Source organism: Trichosurus vulpecula, chromosome 2, assembly GCF_011100635.1.
Source record: "Trichosurus vulpecula isolate mTriVul1 chromosome 2, mTriVul1.pri, whole genome shotgun sequence".
Taxonomy (NCBI): Eukaryota; Metazoa; Chordata; class Mammalia; order Diprotodontia; family Phalangeridae; genus Trichosurus; species Trichosurus vulpecula.
This window is the reverse complement of record NC_050574.1, coordinates 272,427,463-272,444,204: the sequence shown is the minus strand read 5'-3', so window position 1 is coordinate 272,444,204 and position 16,742 is coordinate 272,427,463. Positions and strand designations below refer to the sequence as shown.

General features: G+C 42.9%; 1 pseudogene; it reads left to right on the top strand.

Annotated features, from left to right (window-relative positions):
• The first annotated feature begins 260 nt into the window (after positions 1 to 260).
• On the top strand, positions 261 to 14,787 carry LOC118837005 (annotated as a pseudogene).
• Positions 14,788 to 16,742: the final 1,955 nt, after the last annotated feature.

Sequence of the window (16,742 nt, the reverse complement as noted above, 5' to 3'; positions counted from 1 at the left end):
CTGACCTTTCTTCCTTTGTATTGTTCACTCCCTCATAGCAAACCCTCACTAAGAAGGTAACAAAAATCAACTTATCTTTATCTGGAGATAAAACTCTTTATAAAAGCACAGGCAGCAAATAAACAAGGTTTAAATAGAACCACTGAACATGTGAACTGCATCAAGGGACTGGGCCCTGCAGACTCCAGGACTGAGCACAACCCCACAACAGCTGCAGCCCCTCCCAGAGACACAAAGGTGTTTGTAATGTGAAGAGGCGAATGGCGCAGGCAGCTGTGGGCAGAGATCTCTATCTCAGGCTGGCTACAGGCCCAGCTCCTGCTTCACAGTCACTTGCCTGCAGTCATCTACCATGACATTGGGCCGCGGCTACACTGGCTTCCCAGGGATGCAGTCCTGGAGGAGAACCAGGAGCACATTGACCAAGACATGTTAGGTACCACCAGCCTGCCAGGATATTGATGGTACTGGGTGTGCAGCCCAAGGGCCTGGCCCTCTGCTGCATGAAACCAAGACCTAACAGGTTGCTCCTCTTTAAAGAACGTGTTGGAGATAATAAGTATGGCATCATTCCAGCTGGAAACACCAGCCAGTAAGCAGCTGGCTTTCACAATTCACGTGGATGAATCAGATGGGAGAGAATCAAATGAGATCCCTCATTTCTTTTTTATAAAAAATGCCATCTGAAGATGTCGTGGGCTTCAATTTAATTGTTTCTTTACCTGAAATAAGGAAACCTATGGTACCTTTTGATAATCTAATGAACAGTAGTTTTGAATCCTCATTTATTATGGACATGCCTATGGTATCAGAGGAAAACCACCAAATGTTAGTGAAATCCCCAACTACTACGAAGATAATGACGTGTACCTTAGGCAAATAGAGGCTAAAGGTAAGCCTAAAGCAGGTTTCATGAAGAAACAGTCATATATGACAAACAGCATGAGGACTATCCTGGCAGACTGGCTAGTAAGAGGTGGCAGAGGAGTATTCAGCCATGTGCTGTTAAACGTTTAACACCTGACTCTTTAAAAATGTACACATGGATTTTTTTTCCCTTTGGGTCTGTGTCTTCTTTCATAATATGACTAATATAGAAACATGTTTTGTATAATTGCACATGTATAACCTAATATCAAGTTGTTTACCACCTCAGGGAAGGAGGATATGAGGGAGGGAGGGAAAATATTTTGAAATTCAAATTTTTTTAAATTAATATTAAAAATTGTCTTTACATGTAAGGGGGGAAATGAAACATGTTTAAAGCCAATAAAGAAAACTGGGAAATGTTAAAAATAATAATGATAAAGTTCAGTTGCTAAGCTCTAAAAACAAATGTACACATGACACACTTTAAAGTTTACTCTTCATTGTTAACATTCCCCCCATCAGTGTCTTAAGTCAAAACAATCAGCAAAACAATAAATTAAGTACTGATTTGTAGATTTCACCCATTTCCAAGATATAAATGCTCACACTAAAAATTTAACAATCAGCTCTCACTGGTTCCAGCATACACCTGAATATAGTTTCCAGAATGAGACCCTACACTTGTCTGTGAACTACACTGATAGATGCCTCTCATCTACATCAGTATTGGGGAGGTATGGACGAGGAAGCTTAAGCTTATTGGGATTGCGGGCATGCTCCTGGCCTAGAAACTTGAAGAAATCTACCAGCCAGGAGGAGCAGAGTTTGTATATGTCATGCATACTAAGAAAGAAGTCTTGAGAATGGAGCATTTCATGATGAAAGGACTTGATTTTGGTCTAGTAGCACCAACAATAAATCAGCCATTCACTCAGTACTTCCTACACTGAGAGAAGACAAATCCAAAAGTGCTCACCCACACCTAAAACATTTACAAGCCGTTATTGCAGAAATGACCTTTCATAAAGCACTTTCATAATAACTCATAATACTCTAGCAATACGCAAACACTGGGAAATGCTGGCCTGAGTTATTCATTCAAAAAACCATATATTCCTTGGAATTCCTTAAACCGTCTCTCACAGCCTTCTAGTAGACCCACCCCAGAGCATCACTACATGAGCAACAATCTATACGAGAAGAACATAAAGCTGTCAAGTGTCAAGACTCATCTTCCATCTCAGACACTGAATGTATCATAGCGATCAGGAGATTTGATTCTTTTAAAAGTTTTAAGTCCAATGGAACACAACACATGCTGTATAATTTTTATCTTAAACCCAAGCTTCTCAATCACTTCAGATGGCACAAACTATTACCAGTTACAAATTGTGAAGAGCCTTTTGTTTTATTTTAATAATTTTAAATCATTTTTAGCTTTTTTATTTAGCTGAAAACTTAAGTTTTGTTTTTTAGCTGAAAACTTAAGTAGTTTTATTAAGCATAGTATAAACCACAAATACCTTGAGATGAGAATGAATAAACTGGTGAAATTGAAAGAAAAAATTTTAAAAGCAGGAAATACCCAAGGATGACATTGCCAATTGGCCAGGCAGCAATAAGCTAGGGGAGAAAGAGTAGAGAGTGTTCTGATGTGTCTCTGAAAGTGGTGATCTGGATACTGAAATGCAAGATAAATAAGGAGGTGTGCTAGGTCCAAATGAACAAGGTATAGAAAGAACATGCAGATGTGACTGCTGAGTAAATCCTAGTAAATGGGAGAAGTGCCACAGGACTTGAGGAAGGCTAACATCATCCTAGTTTTTCAAGGAAAGAAGGAATGTTTACTTAAATTCATTCATTTGGGGTGTAAAATAAATGGGGGTGGGGATAAGGAAGAGAAAGAAGTAGGAAGTATGGAACAGGAGAGTACTGATCATCTGATGGGATTGTGCCACAGAGTGGGGAAAACTGAGCAGAGAAAATAGGATGAACCCCTCCAATTATACCTCAGTCCAGCCAAGGACGTATTTCCCCACAAAGATCTGTCCTATGCATTCACCTAGCGCTTCAAAAGACTATTTACATTTTCTAAACCTATTTTAAACTATACTCCACCACCCTCCTCCATTAGTGAGAATCAGATTCAAAATTACCCAAGAATGTCTTTCTCTCTTAGTTCTGAGGTGCAGAGGTCAATCCCTCCAAACCCCTGTGGACACAGCTCTTTAGATAGATAGATTGTCCAATTACAAGGCTTGCTTTGGGAAATGACCCAGGAAGAGACCCCCAGCTGGGTAGTCTCATTAAGCTGTTAGCTGTCACGACCTTGCCTTTCTGTTTCAGAACCCAGCATGTATGCCTTAGTTCCCAGGGGATGCGCCAGGAGCTGTTAACGGATCCCCAGAGATGTGTGAAAGCAATGTGCCTGGGGAACAGCTTGTGCTGGACAGGTTATGGAATAGCCCTGAGATATTCGGATAGCCCCAAATGCTGTTGGGAAGTCCTGGGCTAATGGCCAAGCCCTCATTTCATCTGCCCTGGAGGAGGATGTTCATGCCTTCTAAAGGGAGTTTGATTAGATGACCCCTAGGGTTCTTTTCAACTCTCAGATTCCATCACTTTTTCCTTATATCCACTTATTCCAAAATAGCACATTTTCAAGGGCTGTCTGAGATGGCCATGTACCTCCAATTCCACCTCAGGGCAATGGATTAAACCTGGGAATTTGAAGTCTTATGAAGTCACAGGACCTTTTTAGGTTAAAACAAACAAGCATAATCAAGCAATACAATTTTGTAATAATATTACGAGAATCTCCCAAACAACTATACTCAAGATGAATATGGGGGAAAGGAAATCTATTCCTAGCTTGACTCCCTCTCCAAAGATTAGGCAAATTAGCCAAAATCAAATAATAAAGCAGGTAATTGAACCATGCTAACAAAACAACCAATAGAAAACCTACGTAATAAAATTGTTCTTCGCCCACTATAAACTAAAATCCTAAAATGAAACAATCATTTTCTTCCACTCTCTCCCTCTATGGAGGTCTGGGGCCAATGGAGAAAAGAGAAAATATTGTAGTGGGGAAAAGAGGGCAGGGATGGAGGGAAGGGAAGAAACAGAAGAAAAGAGTGATATGAAGACATTGAAGAAAGGGCTACCCTGAGTTGCTGAAACAGGTCTCTAGGTAGGGCCTTGCCTCCCCAGTTGTCACTAATACAAGCTCCATCTCTGCTGCTATAATCATAGCCAGCTCTGCTTCCTTAACCATCAGTCTTTTGGGAAGACACCATGCCATTCATTGCCTTTGATGCTGCTGATCCACTCTGGAGTCTTTGTTGACGTTCCCAGAAGGTCTTTCTGCCACTTCTGCTTTGGGTAAGTGTTCTTTCAGCTTCAGACTTAACTATTTCTGAAGTGTAAAGGCTCACAATAAAAATTTAACGATCGGCTCTCAAAAACCCAAAGGACAGCACACACCTGGATACAGGGATAATTAAGAAATGTTTCCTGCTCTCAAGGTATTTATAATCTAGAAAATAGGATATGATATGCACATACGAATATGAGATGCTATACAATAAATATTTAATTACCATAGTGCAAAATAGAGAAAAAAGCACAAGATGGCTGTGTTCTGTGTTTATGTAGGACAAAATGTATTTGAAGTAGGCAGAAAGAAGGAATTTCTGCCTACAGGGAATCAGGGAAGGCTTCCTGAAAGAGGCAGCATTTGAGCTGAGCCATGATTGGTAGAACTTCAAAAGGCAAGGACAGGGGTGGGAGAAAACGTTCTCAGCATCAGGAAAGGCCTTGACAAAAATACAGCTAGAGGAAGGCACTGCACACATGACAGCAGTGGCAAGCAGTCCAGTTTGGCTAACATATAGCTGATGTGGAGAAGAGTGTTAGGAAGAAAGAAGGGTGGCGCCAGATTGTGGTGGGCCTTGATGCCAAGCTAAGAAGTTTGAAAGATCCGGTAAATAATTGTGAGCTATTAAGGAGTTTTGAGTAGAAAAATAACATGACCAGATCACTGTAAGTGGAAGATTGATCTGGCATCAGTATGAAGGACCGTAAGGCATAGGCTAGATTTATAACCCTGAGTTCTGGGTTCTAATTCTACACTACCACTCACTACCTATGTGTCCTTAGCCAAGTAACTTAAGCTCTCTGGGCCTCAGTTTCCCGAACTGTAAAATGAGAAGGTTGGATTAGATGATCTCAAAGTTTCTTTCTGACTCTAAATCTAAATCTACGGTCCTTTGGCTGGAAAGGAGACGGTAGAGGCATCAGAAGCTGTTGGGTTATTACAGTGATACAGGTGATGAAAGAGGGACAAACGGATGTCAATACACAGATGACGGATGCAGGACTTCCCTGCAGATTGTACGGGGATCGGAATAAAAAAGAAGGAAGAGTCAAAGATGATCTCAAGGTTTAAACCATATTAACACACATGACACAACCAGTGAAACAGATCTGTGGAAAAATTGACCAAAATAAAAACGATTTTTAAAAAGCGAACATTGAGGTAATAAACTTGGGGATAGAAATTGTAGCAAAAATTTCTCTCTTTTCTTTTGATGCCTTTTGATGGTTCAGTGGCTAGAGCTCTGGCCCTGGAATCAGGAAGTCCTGAGTTCAAATCCAGCCTCAGATAATTACTAGTTCTGTGACCCTGGGTAAGTCATTTAACCTCTTTCTGCCTCAGTTTCCTTAACTGTAAAATGGGGATAATAGAAGCACCTACCTCTGAAAGATCAAACGAGATAATATTTACAAAGCTCTTAGCATATTGCCTGGCACATAATAGATACTTAATAAATGCTTGTTTGTTTCCTTCCTTCCTTCCTTCCTCCTATAGCTGGTGCTAATCAGAGTGGAGCAGAAGTAATAGAATTTAGGTCACTAGGCGGCAACACCGACATTATTCCCGGCAAGGAAGGAGGGGGGAAGGGGGACTGGGGGTATTATGGTATGTTGGGAAGAGGGCAGTGTCCATGGCCAGCTGTTGCAGCAGATGCACACGATTAACAAGAGAAAGCCATTTGGAGACAGAAGAGAAGAAAGAAGCTGCATTCAACACTAATGACTCACACGCACTTAAAACCTTTCAGTGATTTCACAAGAATATCTAAAGCCAAACCAGCTCAGCTTGCAAGAGACTCTAGGGAACTTAGCCTGAGTCCTTAGCTTCTGAGGAACATTTTCTGCAACTGGACGGATGACTTTGACGAGGTCCTCTCTTGCTTGAAGCAAACAAATGCGTTCTTTTAAAATGTTGGTTTCAACATTATTACCTTTTGCTGATCTCTTGTTAATTGGCCTTTGTATATGTAAGAATCCCAGATAGAGGCTCCATTTTTCATTATAAAATCAATCACTTAACACTGATTAAGATTCTTTTAAATGTATTTAAAATAAAAATTAAATGCTTCAAAAGGAGGTGGGGGGGAGCATCTTCATTTCCTCCAATGCTCATGTGGATCGTGTAACTCTGGACTAGGTACTTAATCTCTCCTTCCTGTTGAAGTGGCTGAGGCCCACAGAGGTTGAGTGACCTTGCCCAAGGTCACACGAGAGAGTATAAAGCCAGGACTTTGGGTACCATGCTGTTTCCACTATCCCACGCTGCCTCTTTTTGCTCACAGTCCAGGAAAGTAAAACCACCATCAAGCCATCATCACATGCAAAGGAAATGATCCTGAATTATCCACACATATAGTTCGGGATTAGCCACCCCCTGGCTTTATTTTACTCAGGTCAATGGTGAAAAAACAGCTTCTCTGCCTCGCTTTTCTTCTTCTTGCCATCATATCCACCCATTGGGCAGTTTCTAGTCCCTTTGGAGGAGTTATGTGACTTGCTTCAGTGTAAAAGATGGTGGGGGGCGGGGAGCAGTTTTGTTTCCACAGAGTTGAAAGCATTCCTCTTCTCCCCCGTCCCCAGCTTTAGCAGAATATAAGTCAGGTGACTACTTAGAACTAGTTCTAATCAAAGCTCTGGGGTGAAAGGTCAGAGGCTTGTACACATACTTAAAGGAGCCGTTTGAAGAGGGCATGACGTAGGCAGTCAGGGGGTTGTATCTGGCCAATGAAGAGCCTGGCGGGAGATTCGAAGGGAGAGTCAATAAAAGGATTGACATCCATCTGAGTCCTTCGTACTCTCCTGTACTCTGTTCAGGGGACGTGCCCATTTATTCAGACCAAATAAATGTAAAACATAATTAAAGTGCCCCCGCTTGGGTGGCATCCTTTCTCATGAGAAAGCAACAAAATTCCTTTTCGCCTTCTCTCAAGAATGATCTCTATTTTTAATGTGAGTAGTGGTCTCAGACCCACACACTCAAGGTAACAAGGACCGTCTGTGTTAGAATTAGGGCTTGTACCTGGGTTTTCCTGACTCTTCGCTTGGGGAGCTCTTCCCAAGGCAAACTAGCTTGTCTACTATTGAGGGACTTCTCCCCGTGAGCTGGTTTTGTCTCACTCTATTTCATTCTCTGCTCATTCTGCTTTAGTTTACTGTTTTCCTTAATTCTCAGTCTAGCATTTTAGCAGTGGTCCTATAGCAACCAAAATAGAAGAGGAAGAGTTTGCTGAAACACCAGCCAGAGATCCCTGTCAGAGGTCCTAACCATTTAGGGGTAAACTGATAATATAGGGAGAGATACAGGAAAAAACGCCCTCTGAGGCACATCCCTAGGAAAAGTTATAAAATTAGAGGTATTCCAAGTTTCCCAAAGGCACTTCTTCACATGGACAAATGAAGCTAAACTATAGAATCAGGAAAGAAATAAGCATTTTTAAGCACCTACTATGTGCCAGGCACTGTGTCAAGCACTTTACAATTATCTTATTTGATACTGGGAGACAGGTGCTATTATCACCCCAATTTTACAGAATTTACAGAAAAACTGAGATAGAGGTTTAGTGACTTGCTCAGGGTCACAAAGCTAGTAAGGGTCTGAATTTGAACTCAGGTTTTCCTGATTCCAGGCCCACAGTTCTATCCACTGATACTATCAGTGATATCAGTGATAGTATCACTGATACTATCAGATAGAGACAACTATCAGTTGTCTCATCACCTTAAAGGATTCTAGTAAATTAGCATCTTGGGAAGAAAACAGCAAGTAAACGGTGACTATCCTCTGCCCAAAATCCTCTTGCTGTAAAGCTAATTCACCCAGTGCCCACCACCAGACAGAATCCCCTTTCCCAGGAATGAGGAGATTGAAGGCAAGCTTGGCTGGTAAAATTCAGAGAGATGACACTAGGCTGAGCCAGCTCTCAGCATCACTTTTTTCCCCATGTCTAGTGTGCCCCGGGTGTCAGCCCTGTAGCAGCACAAGCCAGGACTCTAGACTGATGCCCAAAGACACGCCTGGATAGCTCCCACACATCACAATGATCCCACCAGGGCAGCACTCACTGCAGCTCGGCAATTACACTGCCTACCCCTCCCGGCTCTAGCTGGCCTTTCCTCTTTCCTCTCTCTTTTCCATTACCACACTCTAGAGGCTATTTCAAGCAGCTACACCAGAAACCTTGTACACCCTGGTGAAAGTACCAGTACAGCTAGCTACCACTCAACCCAGCTGCTTCCTGCACTATGGGCGCGGCCCACAGGAATCTTCCATGAACTGTATGAGAATCCACTTGTGCTCCCTTCACCTCCTCTCTACAGGTTCTCTCTGTACCTTCTATTCCAGTCTCCTGAGCATATTGACTAGTCTCAGGTTGAGGTGACCTCCCTCCCATGTAGGTCTGTGCCCCGCCCCCAAATTCCCAAGCCGTCAGCCCTTCAGGGGACATAAGGGAACTTTTTTTTTGTGGACCCTGTCTTCAAACAACCACAGCACTCTCCCCATCTCCCTCATACATTGCTTTTTCCTCTTCTCCTTGGTTCTCAGCCAGTGGAAGAAAGGTTTTCTATCTTGAATTAAACTAGGACCATCAGAGAGGATCATAGAAGCTGATGAAAGGCATCCCAAGAGATTGGCTGATACATCTCTCTGCTTCCATGCGGAACAGTCATCAGCCTACCTGAGAATGAGAGCTAGCTGAGAGGGGAAGGCAGAGAGAAATGAACAGACGGCCTCTTACAGCAGAGTAACCTGAAGGAGACAGAATAGGCACAAGTAGACACTAATATGCTGTCTATGTACTAGCTATGGGAGGCAACATGGAATAAGGGATAGAGGGCTAGCCTCAGGGTCAAGGTGACCTAGCCTCAAGTTCCCCCTCTGACAAGTACTGCTTTATGACCCCAGGCATAGGACTGTAGTCCTCTAGGACTGTAAGTTTCCAAATAGGTTTTGGTCTGAATTGATAGAGGGAATTTCCTCACCAGGAGCTCCCACAGGGTCAGTCCTTCCCCCCTCAAAAAAAAAAAATTCTAGCTATAAGTACTGTCCATACTGGAAGGTGATATTAATAACAAAAGGAAAATAGAAAGATGGGAATGCTGAATCTTTTTTTTAAAGGGGGGAAGGCAGGGCAACTGGGATTGAGTGACCTGCTCAAGGTCACACAGCTAGTAAGTGTGTCTGAGATCGGATTTGAAGTCAGGTCCTCCTGACTCCAGGGCCGGTGCTTTACTCACCATGGTATCTAGGATGGGAATGGAGGAGAAAAGGTAGGAGAAAAAGTGAAAAAGAAAGGGGGAAGGAAGAGAAGAAATTGAAGAGGAAGGGAAAAAGGTTTTATGGAATAAGAAGACTGGAAAGGGGGTGGGGGGAAGAGGTTATAAAAGGCCTCGAATGCCAGAGGACTTTATATTTGATCCTAGAGACAACAGGGAGCCACTGGAGTTTATTGAGTGGAAGGGTGATGTGGTCAGACCTGTGCTTTAGGTAAGTCACTTTAGTGACTGAATGGAGGATGAACTGAAGTGGGGAGATACTTGAGAGACCAACCAGCAGGCTATTACAATAGTCCAAGTGTAAGGTGATGAGAGTTTGTACCAGGTTGCTATGAAAGAAATGTTATGAGGGTAAAGTCAGCAGGCCCTGGAAATAGATGGGGGAGACAGGCATGGAAAGTAAGGAATCAAAGATGTCACCTAGGTTGGGAGCCTGGGTGACTGGGAGGATGGTGATAACTTCCACAGCAATAGTGAAGTGAGGAAGAGGGGAGGGTTTGAGAGGAAAGACAATGAGATCCGTGTTTCACATATTGAGTTCGAGGTGTCCACTGGGCATCCAGTTTCATGCATCCAATAGACAGTCAGAGATTCAAGAATGGATATCAGTGGAGAGGTTAAATAAATTTGAAAATCAGCGTAGAAATGATAATTAAATCCTTGGAAGCTGATGAAATCAGCAAGTGAAGTGGCATAGAGGGAAAAGAGGCCCCAGGACAGAACCCTTGTGAGCAGGTATGACCTGGATGAAGATCCAGCAAAGGAGACTGGGGAATAGTCAGAGAGTTGAGAAGAGAACGTAACATCACCAAAAACAGAGAAGGGTTTTTCAATAGTGGCAAAGTCTTTGTAGGGCTCAAGAAGGACAAGGATTGAGAAAAGGCCATTGGATTTGGCATTGAAGAGATTATTAGAAACTGGAAAGAATCGTTTTGGTTGAATGATGAGGTCAGAAACCAAACTGTAGAGAATGAGAAGAAAGGAAGTTGAGACATTTATAATAGAAGACATTTTCAAGGACTTTAGTCACAAAAGAGAGGAGAGATTATGGGATGATAGGAAGGGGAGATGGAGCAAGTGAGGGCTTTTTAAAGGATGAGGGAGACATGAGCACTGTCGTGGGCAATAGGAGAGCAGCTAATAGATGGAGAAATTTAAGATAAGTGAGAGAGTGGTGATGATAGAGAGGGAGCAATCTCCTTGAGAAGAAGGGCCAGAATGGGATTACTTGAGCATGCAGAAGGGCTTGTTAGATAGTCAGGTGGTGCAATGGATAGAGCACTGGACTTAGAGATAGGGAGACCAAAGTTCAAAGCCAGCTTCAGAACACTTACTAGCCATGTGACCCTGGGCAAGTTACTTAACCTCTGTCTTCCTCAGTTTCTTCAACTATAAAATGGGGATGATAATACCACCTGCCTCCCAAGGTTGTTGTGAGAATCAAATGAGATATTTGTAAAGCACATAGCATAGCACATATATTGGCAAAAGTGCTTAGCATAGACAATGCGTATTTGTAACTATATAAATGCTAGGTGGTGGTAGTGGTAATAGTAGTAGTGGTAGTGGTAGTAGTAGTAGTAGTAGTAGTAGTAGTAGTAGTAGTAGTGGTAGTAGTAGTAGTAGTAGTAGTGTCTTGTGTACCAGTAAGGCAATAAACACAACATCAATGATAATCGTGAATATGCCTATGCAGTTCTGTTTCACAAGGCATGAGAGACTCTCTATAAAGGAGATAAAAGAAGTATAACATTTATTCAGACACCAGAAAATCATATCCCATAACCAAATGTTCATCTCCCACAGCCAGTCAGCCCACTTTATCATAACAGCAAGGAACTTAAAACACCATATCACAGCCTGGAGCCTCGCCATCCCAAAACCTCTCCGACCCCCTGCTGGGTCTTCCCAAAGACAAATTCACAGTACAGCTAAGTTAGCCTGTTCAGTTCTAATAATTACCAGGGTGGCCATTAGCAGCCATAACATCTCTCTCTTTCTCTCAGCATTTTCCTATGATGTAACTTCCTTTTCCTGTCAGGAAGCTCCTCCCACAATGTAACTTAGGTTTCCAGTGATGTAAGCAGGTCACATGGTCTATTAATGGATGGGAAAGATCTTCAAATATAATTGCTACTACATCTTAGCAAGGAGAAGGGCTCCCTCTTCATGAGAAATAGTGATGAAGGCAGAGATAGTGATCAAAGGTTTCTAGGAAATGTGAGTTGAGGAGGAGGGGAGAAAAGGGCAGTCTCAGTGAATGGCCTTAATTTTTTCAGTGACATATGAGGTGAGGTTCTCAGCTGAGAGGGTGGGGAAAAGGGGAAATACGGGAGGCTTAAAGAGGGATAAAAACGTTTAGAAGACTGAGTTAATTTTTGTTGTTATTGTTCAGTCATTTTAGTCGTATCTGACTCTTCATTGCCCCATTTGGGGTTTTCTTGGAAAAAATGCTGTAGTGGCTTGACATTTCCTTCTCCAGCTCATTTATTACATATGAAGAAACTGAGGCAAACAGGATTAAGTGACTTGCCTGGGGTCATACAGCTAGTAAGTATCTGAGGTCATATTTGAACTCATAACAATGAGTCGTCCTGACTCTATCTGGTACTCTATCTACTGTGCCATGAGTTAATTAAAGAGGTATAATAAAATTATCTTTCAACCATGAGGCCCCAGTTGAGATTAGGTAACACAAATTTGTAATGGACCTAGTCAACACCATTTCATGATTTTCCTCCAATTTCTTTTAGCAGCACGCGTATGAGTGAAGACAGTAGATAGTAGGAATGATGCAAAGCTGAGGCTTAGCAGGGCAAGATCAGCAATTAGGAGGAAAGGGACTCAAGAGAAGAGAACAGTGTAGAGTTGAGTCAGTTCACCAAGAGGTCAAGATGGGGAAGGAGGAGAACATAACTAGTGCAGGGTTGATGGCCTGAGAGAGAACTAAAGGATTGAGGGACCCAATGAAGGTCATGGTGTGAATGAAGAACAGGGTTTGGGGTGCAAGGCAGAGGGAAAGGTGAAAAGACCATAGATTATGAACAGATAAAGCAAATACATGGTTCATAAACCTGGAAGTAATGCATTTGTGGGTGATGGCAAGATCAAGTGTATGGCCATCTTTGTGTATGGCTGATGTGGGGTGGAGGAGTGAGTCACAGGAAATGAGTAAGTTGAGGAGCTGAAAGGTTAGGGTATTTGAGGGATTATCAATATGTATGTTGACATCCCCTACTATGAGGTCAAGAGTTGAGGAGAAAAAAGACTGTGATTCCAAATCCCTAATGAATGAAATTCTGTCACGTTTTTTCATAACCACTCCAACTATTTTTTTCTGAATATGGCCATAAACCTTCCTTTTCCATTTTACTGAGGAATAAACAGGTATTGAGCAAGATGGGAGTGGTGCTTCTGGAGCCAACTTGACTCTTAGATGCCTTCTCCCAACCACTCTCCCACCCTTCACATGCAGGCACAGATCTTCCAGAATGAAGTCAAGGCTTAGCAAAACAAAATTTTGAAAAGCCCCAAAATGTTATCAAAGGACTGCAGGGGAGGACGTTAGAGATTATCTAGTCTAATTTCATTTTACAGCTGAGGAAACCTAGGTCCAAAGAGTCCAGATGATTTCCCAGTTACAGAAGTAATAAGTAACAACCCCCACAATTCAAACCCAGGTCCTCTGACACATAACCTAATGCTTCTTCCCACTGTACCCTATTGTCTCTTTTAAGGTCAAGGGTTCTTCCAAGGTCTTTTCACCCCTTCTTCCCCTATGACAAAGGAGCAACACAAGTACCACCCTACAAAAGAACAGATCAAGAGAGATTGAGACAGTGAAAATACCTTGACATCCTTCCCCGCTACTCACCTCCCTTATACTCAGGAAACATCCATTTGGGTAGAAAGCATTCAGGCAGGAAGTTCTTTGCAACATCACAACCAAGTCACCCGCTCCATGCATGTGGGGCCCAAGAGTGATTCTGGGTGTTATTTTACCCCCAAAGATAGGTGTCGGGTTACAAGATATATAAGCATTCCTGTTTGGCCACTTTACCTGGTTTTTCTTTTGTTTTGTTTTTTTTAAATAGACCATCCCCTCTCTCCCAAAGTCCTTCCTGGAATACAGCCACAGGAGCAGTACTGTCTGATGGGAGGAAAGATGATAAAATTCTGGGCAAGAGGCCTGCCCCAAAGATAAATCTCCTTTGGAACATGCCTCTGGGGAAATTCTGATCAGCACCTACCCAGGGAAGGCTTTCTTCATCCACCTTCGATCTCCAAGAGGTCTGCAGCTAGTACTAAGCAACAGGAAGCTTTCAGGTGAGTAAGATTACCCAGAACACCTAGAATTAAGTGAAAAGAGGCCCCCTAATATATCTAGTCCAATGTACCTGGTCGCTAAAGCCATCGTGCACCCGAGAATTAGTCTGGAAAGTTTCCTATTTGAGAGTTCTATTATTCTGTGATTACCAAGTGATAGCCCTTAGGGAGAATGGAGGTCTGTATTCAGGGACTGACTTGCCTGGCCCACAATCCACATCCATACAAACTCCCAATTTCCCAATCCCCTTGGAACTGTGCCTGGAGCTGTCAGAGTGTCAGAGATCACAGTCCTTATCAATCCAGTCCCTTCATTTCTCAGTTGCTAGGCAGTATGGAGAGCAGAGCCCTGAATCTGGAATTAGAACAGGGTTTGCCTTGAACAAACCACATCTTCACTCTCTCTAAAAAGAAGAGGTTGGACTGGATAATCTCTCTGGTTCCTTCCACCTCTCACATTCTACAATCCATCCCCATTTCCTTTTCCCCTATTTCTTAGGCTTTTTTTTTTTTTTGCAAAGTAGCCCTGGGTGGGTGGGCCTGGGGTAGGAGTGGGAGTAATCCCCAAGCGCAGGATATTTCTGTGACAAAAGTGTGTTGATCTTTGTTGACTTTTCAGGGTGCCTGCTTGCTACTCTCTTCCAAAAACTCAAAATCCACCTCAACCCTAAGTCACGCTTAGTGGTAAGGAAAGTTGATCAGTCAGGTATGCTAGAAATAGATCATTGTAGCAGGCCTCCATGGCTTTTCCTCTTCCTATCATAGCTAGGACTTCCACAGCAGCTTATGGACACAGGTGATCACCTCCACATTACAGAGGAGGAAGATGAGGCCCAGGAAGAGGCTAAAGATGGGCTAACATCAGACAGCAGTACCACGACTGGATTAGATCAGAACCAAGGAGTGCCCCTCATCTGTGAAATGAGGGGGTTAGACTAGAATAAATGACGACCTCAAAGGTCCCTTCCAGCTGTGCATCCTGTGAGCTGATTGCAATTGAGGGGAGCCTGAGAAGGATGAAGCTATCGATGGCATTTAGTAAAGGGAAAGGAAGGATTGAAGAGGACACCTAGGGGATAGTAGAGTCTAAAGGACCCTAGGTCATAGGGTCACAGCTAGAGAGGGAAGGGAAGGGGAGGGCAAAGAGGGAAAGGGAAAGAGAAGGGGGAAGGAAAGGACAGAGGGAAGGAGGAAGAGGGGAAGGAAAGGACGAAGGGGGAAGGGAAGGACGAAGGGAAGGAGAAAGGGAGAAAAGAAAAGAAAGGGAAGGGAAGGGAAAAGGAAGGGGAAAGAGGGAAGAGAAGAAGAAGGGAAGGAGAAGGGAAAGGGAAAGGGGGAAGGCAAGGGGGAAGAGAAGAGGAAGGGAAAGGGAAATGGAAAGAGAAAGGGAAAGGGAAAGGGAGGGGGAAGAGGGAAAGAGAAAGGGAAAGGGAAGGGCGGGGGAAGAGAGAAAGGGAAAGGGAGAGGGAAAGGGAAGGGGGAAAGGGAAAAGGGAAAGAAGGGAAAAGGAAAGGGAAAGGAAAGGACTGAAGTTCTTTGAGGCCACAGGCCACCAGAGGGAGGGGTTAGGGGCAACATTTATATATGTACAGAACTATCCAGTCCCTAGCATTTTTCTGGAGACATCTGAAACAAGGACCTCTCACCATCAGTTATAGGGAGACAGGATTTTGGTTCAGTAAAAAGAAGAAATTTCCAGCAATTTTAGTAGCCCCCAAAATGATCTGACCTATTACACTAAGTTCCTATTATGTGCTAGGATCTGAGGATACAAATATAAAGAAAAAGAAAGAAAGAATGCTTCCTCTCAAGGAGCTTTCATTATGATGGAGGAGATAACAAGTCTATGCAGAATAAATGTGAAGAGAATATGAATAAGTATAAGGTAGCTAACTGCAAAGTAGTTTAGGAGGGAAGGCACAAGATGAAGGAGTGTGCAGGTGTAAGGGACAGTCAGTCCTAAGATGATGAGCCTGGAAATGGAGTTTCATGAGCAAAGAATAGAGAGGCAGTCATTTTGGTTATAGAGTTTCTCAGAATATGGGAGGGAAAGTAACATCGAGGGAGGCTAGAAAGATAGGTTAGGGCCAGGTTATGAAGGGCTAAACAGGCAAGTTTATATTTTATCTTAGAGACAAAAGTTGTTGATTGAGGAGGGAGAGACATGATCAGATTTATTTCTAAAGAAAATCATTTTGGCGATTGTATGAGATGGACTGAAGTGGGAGGAGACTGAAGGCAGGAAGGCCAATTCAGAAGCTTTTGCAGCAATCTAGGTGACAAGTGATGAAAGCCTTAATTAAACTGGTAATTATGTGATTAGAGAGAAGGGATTAGATATGAGAAAGCAAGAAGTCAGGGGTAATGCCAAGGGCACCTCACTAAGAGGATGAAGACTGAGAGGATAGCACCCGTGACAGAAACAGAGAAGTTTAGAAGAGGGAAGAGTTTGGGGAGAAATATGAGTTCAGTTTTGGGCACACTGTGTTTGAAATCTCTATGGAACATCCACTTCAAAATATCCAATAGGCAATTGGAGATGAGGAACCAAAATTCATGGGAGAGACTTAGGTTGGATATATAGATCTGTCGATCATTTACTTAGAGATCATAATAAAATCCATGGAGATGGACTGCTTTTTTAGGTAGTGAGTTCCCTGGCACTGGAAACGTTCAGACAGAGGTTGAATAACAACTGCCAAGGAAATCAACTTTTATGTTTCTCTCCTACTCCAATATTAGCTTTACCCAATACCCAGAGAAGTTTAATGATTGGCTTGAGTTTCCATAAGTAACTATGGACTGAACTAAGACAAGAACCCAAAGTTTCTGACTCCAGAGCCAGGTGTGTTTTCCCTACTCCCGCATGCTGAGTTGTTGTAAGAGAAATAGAC